This window comes from Bos grunniens, chromosome 2 (genome assembly GCF_055505025.1).
Source record: "Bos grunniens cultivar Pamir isolate PY7600 chromosome 2, Bosgru_T2T1.0, whole genome shotgun sequence".
In the NCBI taxonomy this organism is placed as follows: Eukaryota; Metazoa; Chordata; class Mammalia; order Artiodactyla; family Bovidae; genus Bos; species Bos grunniens.
In genome coordinates this window covers 17,569,956-17,582,268 of record NC_141166.1, presented here as the reverse complement: position 1 = coordinate 17,582,268, position 12,313 = coordinate 17,569,956, and positions in this window count along the sequence as shown.

Sequence of the window (12,313 nt, the reverse complement as noted above, 5' to 3'; positions counted from 1 at the left end):
ATTGAACCTGTGTCTCCTGTATTGCAGTGCTGATTCTCGGCACTGATCCTGGTGCTGAGCAACCAGGGAAGATTTCAATCTTTAGGGCATCAAAATTGAACCACGAATCCACAATCTTTTCTTTCTGAGATAGTGTGTTTCTGAATTGTGATCTAGCTAAAGAACTCATTTTTCTTAGAACAAATATACTTATGACAAGCAGAGTTAAACTAAAAGAGCCTTGAAGAATGCTGGTATTCTTTGAGAAAAGCCTATCTTCTTTTAGTAAAGAAAGCCCTGGAAGCTTAGATATTTATCTTTGAAAGTGACGATTTTCAAGACTTATACCATTGAACTGGAGAAGGAAATGGCAACCCACTCCAGTATTCTTGCCTAGAGAATCCCATGGACAGAGGAGCCTGGCAGGCTACAGTCCATGGTGTTGCAAGAGTCAGACACAACTCAGCAACTAAACCACCACCATACCATTGAAACAGAAAATTGAAATCAATTGGGTGTAAAAAATTGTGTGTGTATTGTCTTGTCAAAGGCCACCCTATAATTTTTTTAAGTTCATGTATTTACTTTTCTAATTGAAGTATAACTGACGTACAATATTACATAAGTTACAGGTATATAATATAGTGATTCACAATTTTTAAATGTTATGCTCCATTTATAGGTAAGATTAAACACTGGCTGTATTTCCTGTGTTGTACAATATATCCTTGTAGTTATATAATATAGTGCTTTATTTCAAACTAAATAACAACTTTAACACCAATATGTCTTTAAAAAATAAAATTTAACTTTAATTTGCTTGTACATTTTAAAAGTCAATGTATAATTTACATTCAATAAAATGCACAAATCATAATGTGCAGTTTTATGAGTTTTGACAATTGCTCAATCTGTAACCCCCACCGCAGTCAAGATTTAGACTATTTCCAACCCTAGAAATTCCCTTGAGGTTCTTTCCACTCAATCCCCTCCCAACCCCAGAGGCAACCACTGTTCCAATTTGTATTTAAAAGTGATGGGTTGTGCTTGTTCATTCTGCCTTCTCTCACTGGATATACTATTTTTAAGTCATCCATGTTGTTGAGTATTTAAGTCGTTTGTTCCCTTTTATTGCTGAGGAGCATTCCATTGCATTATACCACAGTTGATTCATCCATTCTCCTCTTGATGGACATTTGAGTGGTTTCCAGTTTTTGGCTATTATGAACAAAGCTGCTGCAAGCATTTTTGTACAAGATTTTTTTTGTGGATATATTATGTTTCCTCCTGAGTAAATATTTAGGAGTGGAATTGATGAGGCACCAGATAGGTATATCTTTAACTTCACCTTACTATAAACTTCCAGTGTAGGTGTACATTTAACTTTATAACAAACGGTCAAGCGCTTTCCAAAATGGCTATATAGGCACACCTTGGAGATATTGCAGGTTCGGTTCCAGATCGCTGTGATAAAGCAGATATCACAATAAAGTAAGTCATGTGAATTTTTTTGGTTTCCCAGTGCATATAGAAGTTGTGATAACCATCATCAGTGAGTTGTAATCTTTATCCTGGTGGAGGGTCTCGCCTCTGTGTTGATGCCTGGTGGTTGTTGCTGAAGGTGGGATGGTTGTGCAATTTCTTAAAATAAGACAACAATGAAGTGTGCCACATCAATTGACTCTTCCTTTCACTAATGATTTCTCGTAGCATGTGATACGGTTTGATAACATTTTATCAATGGTAAAACTTTCCACATTGGAGTCAGTCCTCCTGGACCGTGCTACTGCTTTATCAACCAAGTTTCTGTCATATCCTAAATCCTTTGTTGTAATTTCAACAATCTCCATAGCATCTTTACCAGGAGTAGATTCCATCTCAAGAAACCACTTTCTTTGCTCATCCATAAGAAGCAACTCCCCATCTATTAAAGTGTTATCATGAGACTGCAGCAACTCAGTCACATCTTCAGGCTCCACTTTAAAAAAAAAAAATTTATTTATTTATTTTTATTTTGGGCTGTGCTGGGTCTTTGTTGCTGTGTGGGTTTTCCTCTAGACTTCCCCAGTGGCTCAGCAGTAAAAAATCCACCTGCAGTGCAGGAGTTGCAGGAAATGCAGGTTTGATCCTTGGGTTGGGAAAACTCCCCTGGAGGAGGACATGGCAACCCACTCCAGTATTCTTGCCTGGATAATCCCACGGACAGAGGAGCTTGGAGTCCATGGGGTCAAAAAGAGTCAGACACAACTGAAGCGACTTAGCATGCACACACGGGCTTTTCTCTAGCTGTGACAAACAGAGGCTACTCTCTAATTGCAGTGTGGGAGCTTCTTATTATGGTGGCTTTTCATTGCAGAACATGGGCTCTAGAGCATGGGTTTCAGTAGCTGTGGCACGAAGGCTTAGTTGCTCCGTGACATGTGGGATCTTCCCAGACCAGGGATTGAACCTGTGTCCCTACATTGACAGGCAGATTCTTAACCACTGGATCGCCAGGCAAGTCTGAGGTTTTACTTCTAGTTCTCTTGCTATTTCCACCACATCTACAGTTACTTCCTCCACTGAAGTACTGAGATAGCACTACACAGATTTTCGACTGTAAGGAGGGTTGGAATCCCCAGTCCCTGTATTGTTCAAGGGTCAACTGTACGTTACCCAGGTCCATCAGAGGAATGGCAATCTATGGCAGCTATAGCATATGAAATGTATTTCTTAAACAATAAAACTCGAAAATTGAAATTACTCCTTAATCCATGTGTTGCAGAATGGATGCTGTGGGACTTCCCTGGTGGTACAATGGATAAGAAGCTGACTGCCAATGCAGGGGATATGGGTTTGATCCCTGGTCCGGGAAGATCCCACATGCTTCAGAGCAGCTAAACTCGTGCCTCTTAACTGATGAAGCCTGTGTGCCTAGAGCCTGTGCTCCACAAGAGAAGCCATTGCAATGAGAAGCCCGTGTGCAAATAGAGAAAGCCCACACGTGGATGAAAACCCAGTGCAATCAAAAATAAGTAAATAATTTTTTCAAAAAAAAAATGGCTGCTGCGTTAGCAGGCATGAAAACAACACAAATTTCATTGTACATCTTCATCCGTGCTCTTGGGTGACCAGGTATATCATCAGTGAGCAGTAATATTTTGAAAGGAATCTTTTTTTTTCTGGGCAGTAGTTTTCAGCAGTGGGATTAAAATACTCAGCAAACCATGTTGTAAGGTACTGTGCATCATCCAGACTTTGTCATTCCATTTATAAAGCATGGACAGAGTAGATTTAGCATAATTCTGAAGGGCCTCAGGGTTTTGGAAATGGTAAAAGAACTTCAGTTTCATCTTGAAGTCACCAGCTGCTTTAGCCCCTAACAAGAAAGTCTGCCTGTCCTCTGAGGCATTGACTTCTCGTCTCCAGCTCTGAAAGTCCTACGTGGCATCTTCTTCCATTATAAAGGTGTTCCCTGACAGTCCAGTGGTTAGGACTGGGCGTTTTCACTGCCAAGGGTTCAGGTTCAATCCCTCATCAGGGAGCTAAGACCCTGCAAACAATAACAAAAAAAAGTATATTTTTTTAAAAATTTGTTTTGTCTACGTTGAAAATCCATTGTTTGGTGTGCTGTGCTATGTCACTTCATTTCTTTCTCCAGGGGATCTTCCCAATCCAGGAACCAAACCCAGGTCTCCTGCACTGTTAGACAGACTTTTCACCACTAGCGCCACCTGGGAAGTCCCAGCAGGGACTTCGTTTAGTGTAGCCCTCCATTCAGGATCCTCGCTGGATCTCCCGGTAAACTTGCTACAGCTTCTACATCAGCACTTGCTGCTTCACCTTGCAGTTCTCTGTTGTGGAGAGACCGTCATTCCTTAAACCTCAGGAACCAACCTCTGCCGGCTTCACACTGTTCTTCTGCAGCTTTCTCACCTTCTTCAGGCTTCTCAGAAGTGAAGAGAGCTGGGGCTTTGATTAGGATTGGGCTTTGGCTTAAGGGAGGGCTTCCCTGGTGGATCAGATGGTAAAGAATCTGCCTGCAATGCAAGAGACTCAGGGTCAGTCCCTGGATTGGGAAGACCCCACTCCAGTATTCTTGCCTGGAGAACTATATGGACAGGGGCCTGGCAGGCCATAGTCCGTGGGGTCGCAAAGTTTACAACTGAGCAACTTTCACTTTTTGGCTTAAAGGGATGCTGTGGCTCATTTGGTCTTCTCTCCAGACCGCTGAGACATTCTCCATGTCAGCAGTAAGGCTGCTTCACTTTCTCATTACTCATGTGTCCATGAGTCACACTTTTAATTTCTTTCAGAAACTTTTCTTCTCAGTTCACAACTTGGCTAACTGTTCTGTGCCAGAGGCCTACTTTTCAGCCTGTCTGAGCTTTCCACATGCCTTTCTCACTAAGCTTAATCATTTCTAGTCTTGTATTTAAATTGAGGGACATGTGACTTCCTTTCACTTGAACACTTAGAGGTCGTTGTAGGGTTATCATTAATAATTGGCCTAATTTCAATATTGCATCCCAGGGAACAGGGAGGCCCGAGGAGAGGGAAAGACAGAAGGACAGTCCACAGGGGAAGCAGCCAGATTACACACACATTAAATTTGCAGTCTTATGTAGATCTGGTTCACTATGCCTCAAAACAATTATAATAGTAACATCAAAGGTCACTGATCACAGGGACTTCCATGGAAGTTCAGAGGTTAAGACTCTGGCTTCCACTGCGGGAGTTGCGGGAGTTCCAGTTGGGGAGCTGGGATCCCACATATCACACCATGCGAAGCAGCCAAAAAGTGAAAAGAAAAAAAAAAAATTAAAGCACAGTAAAACAAGGTGTACCTAGGGAGTTCCCTGGTCACCCAATGGTTAAGATTCCAGATTTTCACTGCTGAGGCCTGGGTTCAATCCCTGGTTGGGGAACTGAGATCCCACAAGCCAGGTGGCATGGCCCCCCCAAAATAAATAACAAGGGTGCCTATACATGTACATTCTGCCAGTAATTTCAGAGTTCTAGCTCTATATTCTTGACCACATTTAGCATTGTCAGTAGTTTTAACTATGGCCCCACTGCTGGGTGTGTAGTGGTATCTTGTTGCAGTTTTGTATTTCTCTGATGACGATGAATGTTGACCACTTTTTCATGTGTTTTTTTCCTAACCAGATAGCTTCTTTCTTAAAATATCTGTTCAAGACACTTGCTTTCTACTGTCCCATCTAACCCTTGTTCTTCTATCTTATTTTAGGTTATTTTTTCACATTTTGCCACCTAGAATTAGTATTCTATATTCTGTATTGAGTCTTCAGCTATCCCTCTTTGTATGATTTCATTTAATGGTTGCTCTGGGGATTACCATCTGAGCCACCAGGGAGGGCCAAGAAAAAGAAATGCGAGAAGATAGAGTGGCTGTCTGAGGAGGCTTTACAAGTAGCTGAAAAAAGAAGAGAAGTGAAACGCAAAGGAGAAAGGGGAAAATATACCCAACTGAATGCAGAGTTCCAGAGAATAGCAAGGAGAAATAAGAAAACCTTCTTAAGTGAACAATGCAAAGAAATAGAGGAAAACAATAGGATGGGAAAGACTAGAGATCTTTTCAAGAATATTAGATACTAAGGGAACATTTCAAGCAAAGATGGGCACAGTAAAGGGCAGAAACAGTAAGTATCTAACAGAAGCTGAAGAGATTAAGAAAAGGTGGCAAGAACACACAGAACTATACAAAAAAGATCTTAATGACCCGGATAATCATGGTGTGATCACTCACCTAGAGTCAGACATCCTGGAATGTGAAGTCAAGTGGGCCTTAGGAAGCATTACTACGAACAAAGCTAGTAGAGGTGATGGAATTCCAGCTGAGCTATTTCAAATCCTAAAAGATAATGCTGTGAAAGTGCTGCACTCAGTATGCCAGCAAATTTGGAAAACTCAGCAATGGCCACAGGACTGGAAAAGGTTTTTATTCCAATCCCAAAGAAAGGCAATGCCAAAGAATGTTCAAACTATCGCACAATTGCACTCATCTCACACACTAACAAAGTAATGCTCAAAATTCTCCAAGCCAGGCTTCAACAGTTCGTGAACTGAGAACTTCCAGATGTTCAAGCTGGTTTTAGAAAAGGCAGAGGAACCAGAGATCAAATTGCTAACATCTGTTGGATCATAGAAAAAGCAAGATAGTTCAAAAAAAACATCTACTTCTGCTTTATAGACTACGCCAAAGCCTTTGACTGTGTGGATCACAACAAATTGTGGAAAATTCTTCAAGAGGTGGAAATACCAGACCACCTTACCTGTCTCCTGAGAAACCTGTACACAGGCCAAGAAGCAACAGTTAGGATCGGACATGGAACAATGGCCTAGTTGGGGAAAGGAGTATGACAAGGCTCTATATTGTCACCCTGCTTGTTTTAAACTTATATGCAGAGTACCTCATGTAAAATGCCTGGCTGGATAAATCACAAGCTGGAATCAAGATTTCTGGGAGAAATATCAATAAACTCAGATATGCAGATGATACCATTCTAATGGCTGAAAGTGAAGAGAAACTAAAGAACCTGTTGAGGGTGAAAGAGGAGAGTGAAAAAACTGACTTAAACTCAACATTCAAAAAACTAAGGTCATAAAAAAAAAAAAACAAACTAAGGTCATGGCATCCAGTCCCATCACTTCATGCAAATAGATGAGGGATATGTGGAAATAGTGACAGATTTTATTTTCTTGGGCTCCAAAATCACTGAGAATGATGACTGCAGCCACAAAATTAAAATACACTTGCTCTTTGGAAGGAAAGCTATGACAAAACTAAATGCCATATTAAAAAGCAGAAACATCACTTGCCCGACAAAGGTCTGTATAGTTAAAGCTATGGTTTTTCTAGTAGTCATGTATGGATGTGAGAGTTGGACTATAAAGCCATAAAGAAGACTGAGCACCAAAGAATTGATGCATTCAATTTGTGGTTCTGGCGAAGACTTTTGAGAGTCCCTTGGACAGCAAGGAGATCAAGCCAGTTGATCCTAAAGGAAATCAACCCTGAATATTCACTGGAAGGACTGATGCTGAAGCTCCAATACTTTGGCCACTTGATGTGAAGAGCTGACTCATTGGAAAAGACCCCAAAGCTGGGAAAGATTCAGGGTAGGATGAGAGGGAGTGACAGAGGATGAGATGGTTGGATGGCATCACTGACTCGATAGACATGAGTTTGAGCAAGGTCCAGGAAAGAGTGAAGGACAGGGAAGCCTAGCGTAGCGTCCTGCAGTTCAGGGGGTCGCAAAGAGTTGGACACTACTGAGCGACTGAACAACCAGGGTTAAACATACACTATGTATTTTTAATTTATCACTGTTTACCCTGAATTAACTTTATACTAGCTTAAGTCTAATACAAGGATCTCAAAATCATACAACTTCATGGACCCACTTCCTTAGTTTGTGCTATTTTTGTCATGTATTTTACTTTTACATATATTATAAACCCCAGCAAATAGGTGTTAGGTTTTTGCTTTAGACCTTTCAAAGGGTATTATTTAGCATTTCTGGTGCTCTTTATTTCTTCTGGAGGACCCAGCTTTCCATTTGACATCATTCCCCTTCAGCATGAAAAACTTTCTTCAGCATTTCTCGAAACTCAAGTATACTTACTGATGAGCTCTCTCGGCTTCAGTTGTTTGAAAATGACTTATTTCCCTTTATTTTTGAAAAACACTTTGTAGATACAGAATTCTAGATTGATACTTTTCCTTTAACACTATCATCCATTATCTTGTCATTTTCCTGCGAGGCTTAGCCTTCATTCTTTTGCCTGGCTTTGTTTAAAAGTTTATTTTGTTTTTCAACAACTCAGTTATGCTATGCTGAGGTGTGTGTGACTTTCTTCTTGGCTCTGTAGGTTGTTTTTCATCAATTTAGATATTTTTCTGCCATTATTTTTCTAAGAGATTTATTTGTGCCTATTCCTTCTTTCCTCTCCTTCTTGGACTCAATTCCACATATGACAGACAATTTGATATTGCCATTGAGGCTCTGTTTCTTTTTCTCTCATCTTTTTCTCTTAGACCTTTAGTTTGGATCATGTTGGGGAGGAAAAGTATCTTTTTCCTTTATATGTCTAAGTTCTTGGCTAGAGCCCTGTAACAATAGATTAAAAAAAAAAAAAAAGATTTAAAAAGAGAAAAGCAGGTGGATTCTTTACCAGCTGAACCACAAGGAAAGCCAGAAAGAGAAAGACAAATATTGTATTCTAACACATATATACCAAATCTAGGAGAATGGTACTGAAGAACTTATTTACAGGGAGGGCAGCAATGGAGAAACAGAGATAGAGAACGGACTTATGGACATGGGGAGAGGGGAGGAGAGGGTGAGATGTATGGAAAGAGTAACACGGAAACTTACATCATCATATGTAAAATAGATAGCCAATGGGAATTTGCTGTATGGCTCAGGAAACTCAAACAGGGGCTCTGTATCAACCTAGAGGGGTGGGGTGGGAAGGGAGATAGGAAGGAGGTTCAACACTTCATGGGAAATAGATGGGGAAACAGTGGAAACAGTGTCAGACTTTATTTTTCTGGGCTCCAAAATCACTGCAGATGGTGACTGCAGCCATGAAATTAAAAGACCCTTGCTCCTTGGAAGGAAAGTTATGACCAACCTAGATAGCATATTCATTATGCTAGAGACATTACTTTGCCAACAAAGGTCCATCTAGTCAAGGCTATGGTTTTTCCTGTGGTCATGTATGGATGTGAGAGTTGGACTGTGAAGAAGGCTGAGTGCCGAAGAATTGATGCTTTTGAACTGTGGTGTTGGAGAAGACTCTTGACAGTCCCTTGGACTGCAAGGAGATCCAACCAGTCCATTCTGAAGATCAGCCCTGGGATTTCTTTGGAAGGAATGATGCTAAAGCTGAAACTCCAGTACTTTGGCCACCTCATGCAAAGAGTTGACTCATTGGAAAAGACTCTGATGCTGGGAGGGATTGGGGGCAGGAGGAGAAGGGGACGACAGAGGATGAGATGGCTGGATGGCATCACTGACTTGGTGGACGTGAGTTTGAGTGAACTCTGTGAGTTGGTGATGGACAGGGAGGCCTGGCGTGCTGCGATTCATGGGGTTGCAAGGAGTCGGACACGACTGAGCGACTGATCTGATCTGATCTGATCTGATGGCTGATTCATGTTAAGGTTTGGCAGAAAACAACAAAATTTTGTAAAGCAATTATCCTGCAATTAAAAAATTTAACGAGACAGAGAGAAAAGCAGGCCTTCCCTGGTGATCCAATGGTTAAGAATCTGCCTTCTTATGCAGGGGACTTGCGTTCAGTCCCTGGTGGGGGAAACTGAGATCCCACATAACACAGAGCAAACCTGTGCACCACCAACAAAGAGCTGATGTAGCCAAATAAATAAAAAGAGAAAGCAGACAGATTTATGTAAGTCTTACGAGACATGGAAGCCTTTATAAGGAAATGAAGACTTGAAGAAGTGGTTAAACCTGAGTATTTTTATGTTAGGTTTGATGAATAATGGAGAGTTGTGGAAAAATAAGGACCAAAAAAAAAAAAAGGATATAAACTGAGTGTAGTAAACGGGGAAAACAGCAGGCCTATTCCTTAAAATTCCCTTTTGGTGTCCCTCTGTCTTCAGAGACAGAAAGTGAAGTCGCTCAGTCGTGTCCGGACTCTGCGACCCCGTGGACTGTAGCCTACCAGGCTCTTCCATCCATGGGATTTTCCAGGCAAGAATACTGGAGTGGGTTGCCATTTCCTTCTCCAGGAGATCTTCCCAACCCAGGGATTGAACCTGGGTCTCCCGCATTGTAGGCAGACGCTTTACCATCAGAGCCACCAGGGAAGTCCTTCTTCTGGGTATAACGAGGGTACATTCATATGAGGGTTTTATGAGCTGCTTCAGGGGACACTCCAAAAATCCTTCATGCACTTGCTGTTTCTCAAGTTCCTTCAGCTTGAAATATTTAATATCTTTTGATATCATATTTAGGAGTAGCATGTTTTGAACTCTATACTGCTATTGGTCTATTTTCTAGACCAATCCTTTTGGATCCTTATGGATCCTTTTTCCTGCTACTAAGCCTTTCTAGCTAAATCTTTAACATAGTACTTTCACTTCTAGGATTTCCATTCAGTTCTTAGAGTTTCCATTCTCTCCAGAAATTCCTCATTTCTTCATTCAATATACTTATCTTTTCCTGTAGATTAACATGTTTACAATGATTAAAGTGCTTGCTTACAAATTTCAACATGAGTTGTTTGCCTTTTTCCCTTGATTGTGGACAGTCATGGTTCATTGCACGTCTGTTAATCTTTTTGCTTACTGGACAATATGAATGACATATTGCAGAGTCTGGATTGTTATCTTCCCCTGAACACTGTTAGATTTTGTTCTAGTATGCAGTTAAATTCAAAGCAGACTCCCCCACTGATTGTTTTAGGTTTTACTGTTAGGGTGAGTCTACTTCAGTTTCGTATATTTGCCCTTAGTCTTAGTCCTTAGTCCTTAGGCCTGGAATGTGCTATTCTGTATGTCTAATGTATGACCCTTCTGAGTTTCAAAGAAACACTTGAAGTGTTTATCAAACCCTTCTAACTGGGAAAAATTTGAACTCCAAACTTCCCTCCAGCACCAGGTATCTGCTGGAATCTATAGCCAGCTCTTTCTCACCTTTCCTGTTTTCCCCTGGGAGGAGAGTGAAAAAGCTGACTTAAAACTCAACATTAAAAAAACAAAGATCATGGTGTCCAGCCCCATCACTTCATGGCAAAAAGATGGGGAAAAAACGGAAACAATGAGAGACTTTATTTTCTGGGGCTCTAAAATCACTGTGGATAGTGACTGCAGCCATGAAATTAGCTTGGAAGAAAAGCTATGACAAACCTAGACAGTATATTTAAAAGCAGAGACATCACTTTCCCGACAAAGGTCCGTCTAGTCAAAGCTATGGTTTTTCCAGTAGATGTGTATGGATGTGAGTTAGACCATAAAGAAGACTGAAGAATTGATGCTTTTGAACTGTGGTGTTGGAGAAGACTCTTGAGAGTCCCTTGGACTGCAAGGAGATCTAACCAGTCAATCCTAAAGGAAATCAACCCTGAAAATCAATTGGAAGGACTGATGCTGAAGCTGAAGTTTCAGTACTTTGGCCACCTGATGAGAAGAACTAACTGGAAAAGACCTTGATGCTGTGAGAGATTGAAGGCAGGAGAGGAAGGGGATGACACAGGATGAGATGGCTGGATGGCATCACCAATTCAACGGACATGAGTTTGAGCAAGCTCCGGGAGACTGTGAAGGACAGGGAAGCCTGGCATGCTGCAGTCCATGGGATCACAAAGAGTCAGACACAACTGAGCAATTGAACAGCAACAACATGAGAGTCTTGTGCTGCTCATAAATATGGGACTCAATCAAGAATTTGAAGGCAATTAGTTATCTCTTATCTTCAGGTAGGTTGCCAGATTCATGTTTGCTCCAACCTGACTTCTCAGTTTAGTAAGACTCCCTTTCTGCTTAAAGTCTATGTCCAAAGATTCATGCCAATCCGTAGGGGATGGGGGGCATATCCTCAAGGGAAAAGCTGGTTAAACATGTATCTCCCCCAGTGTCTTTAGCTTCTTTCAAGGATGGTACCTGTTTCAGCTTCTATTGTTTGGTCTTCAACACCTCAGAAGTTGATTTTTATATTTTGTCAAGTTTATAATTCCCAACAGGAGGGTTAATCTGTTAAAAGTCACTCCACCATCACCAGAACCAAACTCTCTAACTATATTTTGGGCTTCTCAGGTGGTGCAATGGTAAAGAATCCGCCTGCCAATGCAAGAGATGAAAGAGACACAGGTTCACTCCCTGGGCAGGAAGATCCCCTGGGGGAGGAAATGGCAACCCGCTCCAGCATTCTTGCCTGGAAAATCCCATGGACAGAGGAGTCTGGCGGGGGGGGGGGTCAGAGAGAGTCAAACAGGACTGAGCACGCATGCAACAGGAACTGTATTTTAAACATAAATACATCTTACCTGGGGCTTTCCTGGTGGCTCAGATGGTAAAGAATCTGCCTGCAATGTAGGAGACCCAGGTTCGAACCCAGGGTTCAAAAACCCTGGGTTGGGAAAATCCCCTGGAAAAGAAAATGGCAACCCACTCCAGTATTCTTGCCTGGAGAATCCCATGGACAGAGGAGCCTGGTGGGTTACAGTCCATAGGGTGGCACAGAGTTGGACACGACTGAAGCGACTTAGCATGCACGCACACCTACCTAATGCATTAGTGAACACGTAATTCTATCACAAATTATGAATATTAATATTTTGAAAACTTTTTTCAGTATACTTA